This window comes from Phascolarctos cinereus, unplaced genomic scaffold (genome assembly GCF_003287225.1).
Source record: "Phascolarctos cinereus isolate Bilbo 61053 unplaced genomic scaffold, phaCin_HiC Scaffold_2;HRSCAF=192, whole genome shotgun sequence".
Classification (NCBI taxonomy): domain Eukaryota; kingdom Metazoa; phylum Chordata; class Mammalia; order Diprotodontia; family Phascolarctidae; genus Phascolarctos; species Phascolarctos cinereus.
Window position 1 is genome coordinate 219190793 of NW_027555625.1, and position 13634 is coordinate 219204426.

The window sequence follows — 13634 nt, forward strand, 5'->3', positions numbered from 1 at the left end:
ACAAGTGATTCCAGAGACTCCAACTTTGGAGGATAGCCACTATAAACTTAATAACAATATTGTGTTATGGTGCTTTAAAGTTTAGGAAGTTTTTGTCACAATACCCTGTGAGAGAGGTACTGTAGATGTTGTTATTATCCCCATCTTTTTTTTTTTTAGACAGGGAAAATGTGTTCTATATTTAGATTTGGGCTTTTGGTACTTTATTGAATGCAAGGCGGTATGGTCTAATGGCAAAAGACTGGAAAGGTCTAGGTTCTATTCCCAGACACTCTGGGAGCTAGCTGTATAGCCTCAGGCATATTGATGAGTTTTCCTGATCCTCAGTTTCCATATCTGTAACTCAATTAAACAAGCATTTATTAAGTGCCTACCCTGTGGTAGGCCCTGGGCATATGAAGAGAAGAATGAAAGAATACCTGCCTTCAAGGACCTTATATTCTACTTGGGGGAAAACAACATGTATACAGATTACTTAATAATCAGGGGACTCAGGAAAGAAATCACATGGGAGATTTTGAACTGAGCTGTGTCTTGAACGGGAGAGCATTCCAGGCATGGGAAACAGCTTGTCCAGAGGCACACAGAGGACAGTGAATAGGCCAGTTTGTCTTTTCTACCCTCCTCCCCTCTCTGGTGTGTGATCTCTTCAGGAAAACAGGGTCACACAACAACAGCATATTTAGTTATATGTGTTGTTTCAACTGCAGTTCTCTCTTCAACTTTGGTTCAAGTCGAATGTTTTAAATGCCTTGATAAAGAAGGTCATATTTAGGAATGTTCTTGGGATCAGTTGGACTTTGGATGATAAGTTTTCCTTGAATTGCTCCTCGATAGATTACTTCAACCAAGTTTATGAAGTCCTGTTTAGTTTTGAAACTTCCCACAAACTTAGTGTGATCTGGAGACCCATAATCCACTTTCATATGCTGTCCATTGAAGAAAAAGACAGTAGATGGAATATAACTAACGTCAAAATACTGGGCGTAAATTGGTGTTTGGTCCATATCCACCAGATATATCATAGCTATTTTACTTAAGTCATGATAAGTCTTAGAAAGGATGTCATCTATCTGCAGTTGGACAGGATCCTCATCTCTTCCAAATCTGAGAACCAAAACCTTTTCTGCAGTACTTTTTATTGCCTGGCCTTTTTTGGATGCAAGCTTGGGCAGCAGGAGACTCATCCTGAACCAATCCAAATGTTAGTTTTCACTACCAGACCTTCCTTACCTCTGTCCCGGCCCTCCTAGTCTGTCAGCACAGGCCCCGAACCACCCTCAACCTCCTCGCACCCTGGCTCCTGCCCCGCATCTATTATCCCCATCTTACCGACAAGGGAATGGAAATTCAGAGCAGATAAACAACTCACCCAAAGTCATACAACTAGTAAATTTTGGAGGCAGAATTTGAACCCAGGTCTTTCCTGATTCCAAGTATAATATTCTTCCCATTCCATCATGCTTCCCATTCTATACTGATGTCTGAATGACTTCAATATTAGTGTGACATAGTGGAGGAATAATCAATGTCTGATGCCAGACTTGGAGCTGGGTTGTCAGTTCTTCTAACCAGACCTCAATGGCTTCCCCTTTGATACTGAGTCAAAGTATGTTTTGCAGAATCCTAGAGCAGGGGAAACAGACTTTTTCCATTACAGCAAAAATGTAGGTTGAGGATTGCCAGCTCTTACCCTTCTTTACCAAGTTTACTTAGTGCCCGAGTCTTATTGAAGCTTCAAAATAGTTTTCAAGGCCTTGGTGCTAGCTGCCAAGAACATGAGGGGAGTTAAAATGGCAAATGAAGAGACGTCAGGGGTGTGTGTTTTTCACTAGCCTCAAAACAACTTAGCAGGAAGTATGTACTGAGGGGAGAAGGAACACATCCTGGGTCCTAAGACAGAGAAGAGGTGAGAGGAATTAATTTGCCCTAACCCAGCTGCAAGTGAGAATGGAGGCTTTCTCTGTGAGGAAAAGGAAAAGTCTTGGTCTTGACAGACAGAATTTGGTTGGTCCTTTTGTGTGACACAGACCTTAGTAACAAAAACGTTAAAAATGTATTTACTGCCCCCAAGGCATGTTGGCCCAGGGCAGACTGACACTCTCAACTCTCCCCTGGGGAAGAAGAAGCATCTATAGCAGCACATGACAACATCAGGATAGTAGTTTCAGGAGATGGTTAGCAGCATCTTGAGGAGAAGAAGAGAATAGAAGCTTCAGAGGCAGAGAGAGAAACAAGAGAGAGCAGAACTTCAGCCAATCACAGTCTGGGACCTGGGGAGCAGCAGCAGCAGCAGCAAGGAAGCTCCAGGACCATACTGATGGACTTTCAGGAGCCAGAAACAGTGAGGCGTGCTTGGTTACAGGCAGACAGAGCTACAAGAACGCAGGCCAGAGAGGTACTGCAGGTGAAACTCTCTCAATCACTCACCTCAGAAGGCATTGGATGGGGGTTCAAGCTACTTTGAATACAAGAGCAGTATGATTCTAGACTTGTGTGGAACACCCATTATACTGGGATTGGAAGGGATCCTAAAGGTCACCTAGCCCAACATAAACCTGAACAGGATCCCCTCCCATAACATTTGGAAATCCTTCAGGCTTCCTTGTTCTTGTCTTCATGATAGCATCCCCAGTGTAGTCTTACTTTCATGACCAAATGTTCCCAATGGTGAACATTCCCAGATCATAGAAGGATAGAGCACAGCAGATATAAACATCCGGATCAGTGAAAAAGGAATTCAGTTCTCCCAGAAGGAAAAAGACAGATTTCTCTCAGAGTCCACAGAAGATTCAGAGTAGTGAGAGGACAATGATTTGAACTTACACAGTTTTTCAGCTAGATGGCATAGTGGATAGAGTATACAGTACCAAACCTAAAGTTAAGATGATTCATTTTCCTGAGTTCAAATCTGACCTCAGACACTTACTAGCTGGGTGACCCTGGGCAAGTCACTTAACCCTGTTTGCCTAGTTCCTCATCTATCAAATGAGCTGGAGAAGGAAATGGCAAACCACTCCAGTAGCTTGGTCAAGAAAACCCCAAATGGAGTCACAAAGAGTTGGACCCGACTGAAGAGTGACGAAACAAAACCAAAAATGATTCAATGTAATGCAACAAAAATCTACCAAATACATACTATGTGCCAAGCACAGTTCTAGGCACTGGGGATATAAAGACAAAAAATAAAAAATTTCCTGTGCTCAAGGAGCTTTTTGAGAGAAGAGAAGGAGGGATATGACCTAAGTCCTCAAAAAACTCTATGCGAAATATATACAGAATGGAGACAAAATGTTGCGGGAGGGGGTGGTGAACACTAACCACAGGATGGGAGAGGGTAGAAAAAGCATTCCTTCACAACTGATTCTTGAGTCATGCTTTGAAGGAAGCTAGAGATTCTGCAAGGCAGAGGTGAGGAGGGAAGGCCTTCTGGCATAGGAGATAGCATGTAGGTAAGAGATAGAGTGCCTGCCATGAGTAGGTAGGCCAGTCTGCCTGGAACATAGTGTTCATGGCTGGGGGGGACAGGCGCAGGGAGTGATCAGTCTGGAAAGATAGGGTGGGGCCAGCTTGTGAAGGTATGTTTTTTTACCTTTAACTTTGATATAGTTTCTCCTTCCTGGTCTTTGCCTTCATGCATCACACTCCATACTGTCGAGCAGTCCTATATAACTTGAAAGGACACACCAAATCTGCTCATTTCTGTGAAAATAGGTCATTGTTACTCTCATGAGCAGGAGCATTTTGAATTTAGCCATCACATATGAATTAGTTCTGCTGAGAGGTTGGAGGGGAAAAGAGGCTTGTCAGGTTTGAATAATAACTTGTTGCCTTTACATAGCTCTTTAAGCCTTACAAAACTGCTTTCTCCACAACCATCTTGTGAGGTAGGAATCATGAGGATTATCCCCATTGTTCCAATGAGGAAACCAAAGGTCGGGGAGGCTGCTCAGGGTCACACAGGTGGAGGATCCAGGAATCTTTCATGAGAATAAGTCCAGCCCCATTTCCTGTCTATGCTGTGCTGCCTCTCAAATTCCCTGTTTGTGGATGCTTGTCAATCTTCTCCAGGTTTTATCTGTGCTGAAGGTACCATACCACATGTCTCAGGCTCCAGAGTGAAAGTAGTAATGGCTACCCTTTAGATTCTAGGGTCCCATAGATCTGGTGCTGGGATGGGGTGGGGGGAGCCTGACTCCAAGAGGGTAAGTTTCTCTCTGTCTTATAGCTCCCACCTGGAGAACCCCAAGAAAACAGACAAAATGTAATTTAGGGCAGCCTGTGTCTAGATTTTCCCAAGTGGGGTAACACAGTTCCCAATTCACCAAAAGATATTTAACATAAGGGTATCTAGTGTGGGATGGCCTGGCAAATAGTAGGAGTTCAATAAATGCTTGTTGACTTTATTTGGAGAACAACCTGACCAAAACCTTTTTGGCAGCCTGAAAGCTTGGATTATATCCAGATTGGTTAAAAGCCACTCTAAAAAGTTAGAGTGAACCATGCTGCTCAGGAAGGCCAGTGTTTGTGGTGAGGAGCCCTGAGTTCATAGAATCCTAGAATTTTGCTGTAGGAAGTAGTCTTAGAAACAATCCATGCCAATCTTCTAATTTCAATAATAATAGCTAATACTTTCATAGCACTTTAAAAATTCACAAAGCATTAGCCCGCATATCTCCTTGGTCTCCCTCACAGCAGCCCTGCAAGGTAGATGTTACAGATATTATTACCCCCATTTTATAGATGAGAAAACAGAGGCTCTGGGAGGTTCTGTGATTTGACCAGGGTCATATTAGTAAAGTGACCCTGGACAATTCCCTCAACACGTCTAGGTTTTTGTCATTGTTGTTCAATCATTTCAATCATGTCTGACTCTTCATGACCCCATTTGGAGTTTTCTTGGCAAAGATACTGAAGTGGTTTGCCATTTCCTTCTCCAGCTCATTTTACAAATGAGGAAACTGAAGCAGACAGGGTTAAGTGACTTGCCCAAGGTCATCCAGCTAATAAGTAAAGTCAGATTTGAATTCAGGAAGATGAGTCTTCATCTTACTAAGATGGCCACCCTAAGTGCTAGAGTCAGAATTTGAACCCTGGCTTCCCTGACTCTAAGCTCAGAATTCTATACCATGTTATTTAGGAAACTGAAACCTGGAGAGGTACTGATTCTTGGCTATAGCCACACAGCTACTTAATGACAGATTCTATGTGGCTGTTTCCCTATGTATTACCATTTTATCTCTAATAACTCAGAGAAGGAAAATGAACCGTTCACATAAAGTCAGCCTTGCATATAAGTATCCAGAAAGCAGCAAGTTTAATCTATTATCAGTGATTTATGATGCAGAAGAGGCCATGGCTGACTTACAATCACAGAATGAGTTTGTAAAACCCCTTCCTTTGGAAAAACTGGCTTAAAAAACAATAAGAATGACAAGCAAAATAAGTCGCACATGGAGAGAAGGAACACATCTTATTCTTCTCCTTTTAAAATAGGTGTGGTTATAGCCCACATTACCTTTGCCAGTGGGATAAAGTTCAGGGTTTGGTTTTTTTTTTTAATATGCTGTATATTTTTAAGTGCCTCAATTTTTTCCCCCAAGTTCCTTGTTTGCTTTTAAAAAATAAACACCTGACTGAGCAGTGCAGCCCAGTTCTCTGGTGCACAGGTTACTGTTGTGTAAAGCTGGCCAACCTCGTGTAGGTGGAGCCCACCCCCTTTCCTAACAGCAACTCTAGCCCGGCACACCCTTCTCATTAAGCCCCAGCAAACGCCCTGGCAGGGTTTCTGGCTTACCCAGAATGCACAGAGCCTGCAGTGTTTTCTTCCACTCTGAACAATAGGCTTTGAAAGAGTTAATCCAGATTGGGGCCTTCAGGCCTCAGAGGGCTCAGGATTCCTGCTAGGCATTCTCACTTGTTCGGAAAAACAGCCCAGGCCCAAGGACACAGCCAGGCCCTACAGACAGGGCTAAGTCATAGTTTTGAAACCTTCAGAGCAACAGGATCAATTAAAAAAAAAAACCAGACTCATCCTATTTGGAGAACACTTCTCTTTGAGCAGGGGAGAACACACTACAGACATTAGCGCATTCGTTCGTTCATTCATTCATTCATTCTTACAGTGTGGGTCCCCACAGACAGGTTAAAACTAGGGTTCGTCATTTCTCTTTTCTAGATGAGGAAATTGAAGTACAAAGGGTAGCATGGTAGTGGTAAAGTATCAGAGTGGGAAGGCTGGGTAGGGCATCCTTCCTCACAGATGGGTAAGGAAACCCTGGCCCCTTGAACACAGTACCAAACTGATTCTGGCCCTTCCCTAGTTAACTTACAGCTGCACAAACACACCTCCAGATTCCCTACCCTGCCACCTTGGCCTTCCAAAGCTGGTGTGCCTTTCAGCTGCCCCAGGGGAGTCCTGGTTCTACCAGTTCTGGGCAAGGACATGCCCCAACTGGATCTGGCCAACCTGCCCACACACTCGGCTTCTGTACAACTCCCAGGATGGCTTGGTCCTCTGCTCCCTTCCTTGTCCTTCTAAAGCCAGCCACTGAGCCTGGTAGCACCACCCAGCACCCAATGGACTGCCCATTGCTAAGGGTCCTCTTCTCCCAGATAGGCTGATTACTTCCCCATCCCATCTTGCCCTCCACTCTCTCCTTCCCCAACATTGCCTTCCAACCAGAGGTAGACAGTAAGTACATGGAAACACATATATTAAAAATCATCCAGACAGAGTGGCACTTGGTGGCATGAGGAAGAGACTAGGGCTCCCTAACCCAACAGGATCGTCTCTTCCTGCTGTTTTTTGCTAACTCAGGATTAACTAGATTGGGGTTAAACGGGTGGAGACATGCCGACATTTACAGCAGCTGGGCTTTTCCTGGTGACATCAGGTGTTTGAGGGTGGAGGAGATCTCTATCCATGGTCACAGGACACCTGTTTGTCTAAAAAGCCGAGATATAGATCTGGGTAGTCTAGTATGCTCCGAAACAGTAGAGAGTACTAAAGGAAAGGCATTGGGATGGGAACAGAGGAAGCATTGACCTGGGGACTGAGAGACCTGGGTTCTAGTCCAGTGTAGGGCAATGAAAAGAGCCTAATCTGTCATGCAGAGAGCTGAGTTAAAATCCCAGATCTGTTACTTACAATCTGTGTAACCGTGGGCAAGTTAATTTTCCTTGGGCCTCAGTTTACTCATGTTTAAAACTAGAGGTTCATAGGTTTTCAGTAATGGTAGCATTGAAATCTAGAAGAGTAGTGGAAATATAGTGCCAGTCTGGGAACCAGGAAGACCTGAGTTCTAATCTAGCCTCAGGCACTTGCTAGCTGTATGTCTCTGGGCAAGTCACTTAAACTCTATTTGCCTCTGCTTTCTCATCTGCAAAATGGGGATAATAATAGCACTCACCTCAAAGAGTTGTTGTGAGGATCAAATGAGATAATATTCATCAGGCACTTAACACAGTGTCTGGCCCGTGCTGTTCTGTCCGTTTAGCCTGCCACACAGTAGGCACTACATAAATGTTAGTTATTAGTATTATTGTATAGACTAGAAGCCCCTTAAAAGCAAGGATTTTTGCATTTTTTTCTTCGTATTCCCAGGATGTACCATAGTGACTTACATCTACTAGGCCCTAATAAATGCTTGTTGAAAGGAAATTGGGCTATCTAATCTAACCCATCACAGTCGCTATTTTATTGGTGCTTACATCTCATCAGTACCCTCTGCCCCTTCTGATTGGACCCTCTGGCTGAAGGACAGAGCCATGGGCTCCAGGGCCTTTATTTAAGGAAGAGGCTCAGCACACTCTTCTCCCTGTGTCCTAACAGCTACCTAGCTTTTGGACTTTTCCATTATCCCCCCTGCCTGACACTTTTCAGCTTCCTTTTGTGTGGTGTCTTCCTTCATTAGATTTGAGGCTCTCTGAGGGCAAGCACTCTGTTCTTATCCGCATCTATATCCCTAGTGCATAGTACCATGCCATGTTGGCACATAGTAGGAGCTTAATAAATTTTTTTGGGGGGGGTGAGGCAATTGCGGTTAAGTGACTTGCCCAGGGTACACAGCTTGTAAGTGTTAAGTGTCTGAGGCTGGATTTGAACTCAGTTCCTCATGCCTCCAGGGCCAGTGCTCTATCCACTGCACCACCTCACTGCCCCTTAGTAAATGTTTATTGACTGACTGAGATGAGGAAACTGAGGCTCAGAGAGATTGATTGACTTGTCCAGGGTCACAGGATTATAGATCTAGAGTCAGAAGGGACCTGAGAGGACATATAGTTCAACCTCTTCATTTTACAGATGAAGGAACTGAGATCCAAGGAATTTAAGTTACTTGCCCAAGATCACACTGCTAGAAAATGCAAGTGTCAGGATTTGAACTTGGGTCTCCTATCTCTAATTGCACTGCTCTCTCCACCAAGGTCCCTTCCAGCTATGACATTCCAAGAATTTATGATTCATCTGGTGCTCCCCATCTCCCTACCTTCCCCACTCATTAATGCCCAACCTAATTTGGGGAATTAAAAATGATCTCCACCTAAATAGAAGTTAGGTGGGGAATAATGCCTGGTGGGTGATAAGCAAAGGATGTGATAGGTCTTTAGGGCATCACACCCTCTGGAACCTGCAGACTCAACAAACAAAAATGGGCCCAACCAGTGGGACAAGATAAATGGCATTCACCTTAGCCCTCCCATCTCAAGATCCTGGACTTCTTCCCTGTTGGGATGGAGACCTCATGCACTTACCAGTTGGTTGGGAGGAAGGATCCCCAATCCCGTCAGAGAAAGAGAAGCAAAAGAAGAAGAGCTCTTGGTAACCCACAGTGATGGGTTGTGGGCCCTATAAGGGACAACAGAATAATAAAAAATAATAACAATCAGAATCATTAACTAACTTTTATATGTTTTAAAGCACTTCATGTATGTATTTGATCCTCACAATGATACTAAGAAGTGGATGCTATTATTATCCCATTTTATAGATGAGGAAACTGAGGCAGACTGTTTAAGTGATTTGCCCAGTGTTATAGAGTTTATAAGTGTCTGAGGTAGGGTTTGAACCCAGGACTTCAAGTTGCCTGGTTTGGAAACTAATCTAAAGTGATACAGGTTAGGAAGATTGCAGGGAGACACCGGATGGAAACAGGAGCCCAGCAATGGGAGGAGGGAGGAAGCCAAAGACCTGAATACACACGGAGCAAAGAGGCTTCCCCAAATGATATAGTGAGGAGAGGAAAGGACTGAATTTAGAATCAGGAGTCCTAAGTTTAAATCCTGTCTTTGAGCAAGTAATTTCATTTTTCTGGGCTTCAATTCCCTCTGCTGTTAAATGAGAGTGTCATTCATATCACCCCCCTTCACACCCTCTCCGTGCTAACTGTTCCCCTGTGCCTTTTACACGGCGGTCCCAAGGGTCTGCGATGACCTGCCCCTTGACTCCACCTCGTACAATCTTCAAGGGCGGCTGAGGTACCGCCTCCTTCCCACATGAGGCTTTTCCAGATTCTCCCCCTCCTCCTTCGCCTTGGTACTTTCTCCCTCCTGAAACTGTCTTACATTTCTTTATAAATACTTTGCGTTTTCTTATCTGCGAATATACTGTATTTCTCCCCATCCCCCAGAAGACTGTAAACTCCTTGAGAGCAGGCACTGCTTGTTTGATCTGTTGGTCTTTGCGTCACCGGAGTCTATCACGATGCCTCTCACATAGCAAGCGCTAGTCAATTTTTGTCAAATCAAATAGATAAATTCAGAAGATCAGAGATAGAAAGGAACTTAGATGTGGTCTAATCCAATCCTCTTATTTTTACAGATGAGGAAACTGAGGCCCAGGGAGATTAAGTGCTTTGCGCAAGGTCACATAGCTTAGTTAGCAGCAGAGAGGGGTAAGGGACCAGAAGGAAGCAGGTCTTCTGATTCCTGACCCAGTGTTCTTTCTACCTTGCTGCAATATCCCAAAGCTTTAGCTTTCCTCCAAGGTACTGCTGTCCTCTGATGTTATCAGTAACCTGGCCATCAGTCTGCAAGATAAACTCAGGGCTTTCCCCATCTGCTTCTGCTGCCTGTCTAATGACTAGTCTATCCAATGTGACATCGACCTTGGCATAGTGGCCTAAATAAACTTCTGAATGGAGCTCAGGTGGCCTCTTTGGCAAACCCTCCCACGGCATGTGAGCATGACCCAATCGCCCCATGTCACAGCAAGGGACCTGATCACACGCCCACCTTCATGCTGCCACAGCTGTTCAACTTGCCCCCTTTCGAAGTTCTGCAAGAGAGCTTTTGGAACCGTTTCAGGCTCCTGGTGCCTTACTAGAGGGGGCTAAATCTCTGGTGGCAGCAGAGTACAATGAAAAGAGAACCGACTCTGAAGTTGAGTTCCTGAGTTCAAATCTCAACCTTTGATACACTTTTTGTGGCCCTTAGGCAAATAAACGGCTTAACCTCTTTGGGCTTCAGTTTCTTCAACTGTAAAATTCAAGGGTTGAACTAAATGGTCTCTGGGGGGCTGCTCCAGCCTTAGATGTAGGGTCCTACTTTAGCAGGGGTCATAGGATCCTACATTTGGAAGTAGAAAGGACCTTTGAGGTCATCTGGTTCCAATGTTCGGGGGAATCCCTGGACTGGGGTACTTCCCATGGAACTGAGCATGTATTCTGGTCCTTAGCTGAGGCACCAGTCCTGTTTGGAAGTCCAAGGGAGAGAAAGCTCTTTACAAAGGAAGAGGTGTATATGTGTATGTGGGGAGGGGGGTGTCTAAAAGAGAAGAGGTCAGTGGAGGGTTACCACAGACCCCAGGAACTGTAAGCAATCATCTCCAAGACAACTCCGCCCAGGCACTAGGAACTAATCAGTCATTCAGTCAGTCAACAAATATATAATAAGTTTCTACTATGTGCCAGGTCCTTTGTTAAGCACCAAAAATATAAAGAAAAGCAAAAAATAAAATAAAACAAGAAAAAACCCCCACCAATTCCTGCTTTCAAGAAGCTAATGGTCTAATGAAGATAATAATAATAATAACATAATTATGATAATAGCTGGGACTTTATACATTGACTTAAGGTTTGCAAAGCACTTTGCAAATCTTCTCTTCTCTGCAGCAGCCTGGCCTGTGCATATCCCTCAGCAATGGCCCAATACACACATGCAGCTCCATGTTGCTTCCTGTGGCCCAGCACCGATAGCTAAGTCACATCACTTCTCAGCAGGGCCCGATCCTTTCCAGGGAGGGAGGTAGCAATGGCTCCTCCTCCCCTGGAAGGCCTCCTAGAATTGAACTGTAATTCCTTGGCAAGCACAGGTCGTCCTACTCAAAACATGACCCCTTTACTCAACACTCAGCAATGACCTCAATTTTGCTCAGCACTAAAGGACATGCAATTCAGTAAAGCAAACATTTATCAAAGCACCCACTACGTGTCAGCCCCTGTGCTGACTGCTAGGGACACAAAGTGCAAAATATCACAATCCTTTCCCTGATGGAGTTTCCATCCTCCTTAGAAGTCATCGATGCTGTTGATCGTTCATTTACTTAATGTGTCTGTCAGGCCTGGGCAGATAATCCTTATACCAGGAGGCTGGGGGTGTGGGAATGTAAAAGGAGAAGACCTGAACCCCTGGAGGAATTCTAAGGCTGGTTCACAAGATATCAGATGTTCTCACATGGGCAGTTAGCGACCAGAGCCCCAAGGCCCTGAGAAGCAGAGTCTCCTGGGCAGCTCAGATTTTTGTGGGCCTTCCTGGGGACCTTCCCAAAGGAAGACCGAATGCTAAGCTCATAGTAGGACAGTGGAGAGACAGCATGGCCCAGAGTTTGGGAGAGAAGAATGACAATTTAGGCAGCTCTTCTTTTCCTTATGATGGAGCCATCAGAGGGTGAGGGAGACGGCCTATAAGTAAATTTTTCAGCGTGGAGAAAGTTCCTTTTTGTTTTTTTTAATTTTTTTTCCCATATGCTTTTGAGTTGAAAATTTTTTCTCCCTTTTTCTCCCCCCCACCCTCCCCAAGACGGTGCAAAATCTGACATAGGCTTTACATTTACATGCCCATTAAACATATGTTCACATTAGGGAAGTTGTAAGTAAAAATTAAAACCAATAGGAGGAACCATCAGAAAGATGAAACAAAACTCAACAGAAGGTAAAAATAAGTGATAGCAATTCGACTTCCATAGTTCTTTCTTTGGATGTGGACAGCATTTTTCATCCCGAGGCCTCTGGAGATGTCTTAGATCCTCGTAATGCTGAGAAGGGTTCAGTTTAACATTCTTAGTCATTGCATAATGTGGCTGCTATTGTGTACAAAGTCCTCTTGGTTCTGCTCACTTCACTCAGCATCAGACCATATAAGTCTTTCCAGGTTTTTCTGAAGTCAGCCTGTTCATCATTTCTTATAGCACAATAGTATTCCATTACATTCATATACCACAACTTGCTCAGCCATTCCCCAATTGATGGGCATCCTCTCAATTTCCAATTCTTTGCCACCACAAAAAGAGCTGCTATGTATATTTTTGTACATGTGGGTCCTTTTCCCATTTGTTTGATCTCTTTGGGATATAGCCCTAGAAGTGCTATTGCTGGATCAAAGGGTATGCACATTTTTGTAGCCCTTTGGGCATAGTTCCAAATTGTTCTCCAAAATGGTTGGATCATTTCACAACTCCACCAACAATGTATTAGCGTTCCAATTTTCCCACATCCTCTCCAACATTTATCATTTTGTTTTGTCCAATCTGATAGGTGTGATGTGGTACCTCAGAGTTGTTTTGATTTGCATTTCTCTAATCAATAACATTTAGAGCATTTTTTCATGTGACTATAGATGGCTTTAATTTCTTCATCTGAGAACTGTCTGTTCATATCCTTTGACCATTTATCAATTGGGGAATGGCTTGTGTTCTTATAAATTTGTCTTAATTCTCTATATATTTTAGAAATGAGCCTTTATCAGAGAGACTGGTTGTAAAAATTCTTTCCCAATTTTCTACCTTCCTTCTAATCTTAGTTGCATTGGCTTTGTGCAAAAACTTTTCAATTTAATGTAATCAAAATTATCCATTTTGCTTTTCATAATGTTCTGTATCTCCTGTTTGGTCACGAATTCTTCTGTTCTCCATAGATCTGATAGGTAAACTATTTCTTGTTCTCCCAGTTTACTTATGGTATCAGCCTTTATATCTAAGTCCTGAACCCATTTTGACTTTATTTTGGTATATGGTGTGAGATTTGGGTCTATGCCTAGTTTCTGCCATACTCTTTTCCAGTTTTCCCAGCAGTTTTTGAGAAACCTCCTTTTGAAAATTGTAAGATAAGTTTTTGCTATTTCAAAAACGTGATATTCCACCTCCAGACTAGGGACATTTTCTCTGACTGTCCCTCGCACCTGGAATGTTCCCCCTCCTCACCTGTGCTCCTTTGGCTTCCTTCAAGTCCCAGCCAAAATCGCACTTTCTATAGGAAGCCTTTTCCAATTCCCCTTAATTCTAGTGCCTTCCTTCTGTTGATTTTCTCCCATTTATCCCATAGCTTGCTTGTCCATAGTTGTTTGCATGAAGTCTCTCCCATCAGATTGAGCTTCTTGAAAGCAGGGACTGTGTTTTACCTTTTTTTGTATCCTCAGTG

At 43.7% G+C, this 13634-nt stretch overlaps 1 pseudogene; it reads right to left on the reverse strand.

The window, feature by feature from the left end:
* Window positions 1–708: 708 nt before the first annotated feature.
* On the reverse strand, window positions 709–1187 carry LOC110206400 (thioredoxin-like protein 4B pseudogene; annotated as a pseudogene).
* Between the last annotated feature and the right edge of the window lie 12447 nt (window positions 1188–13634).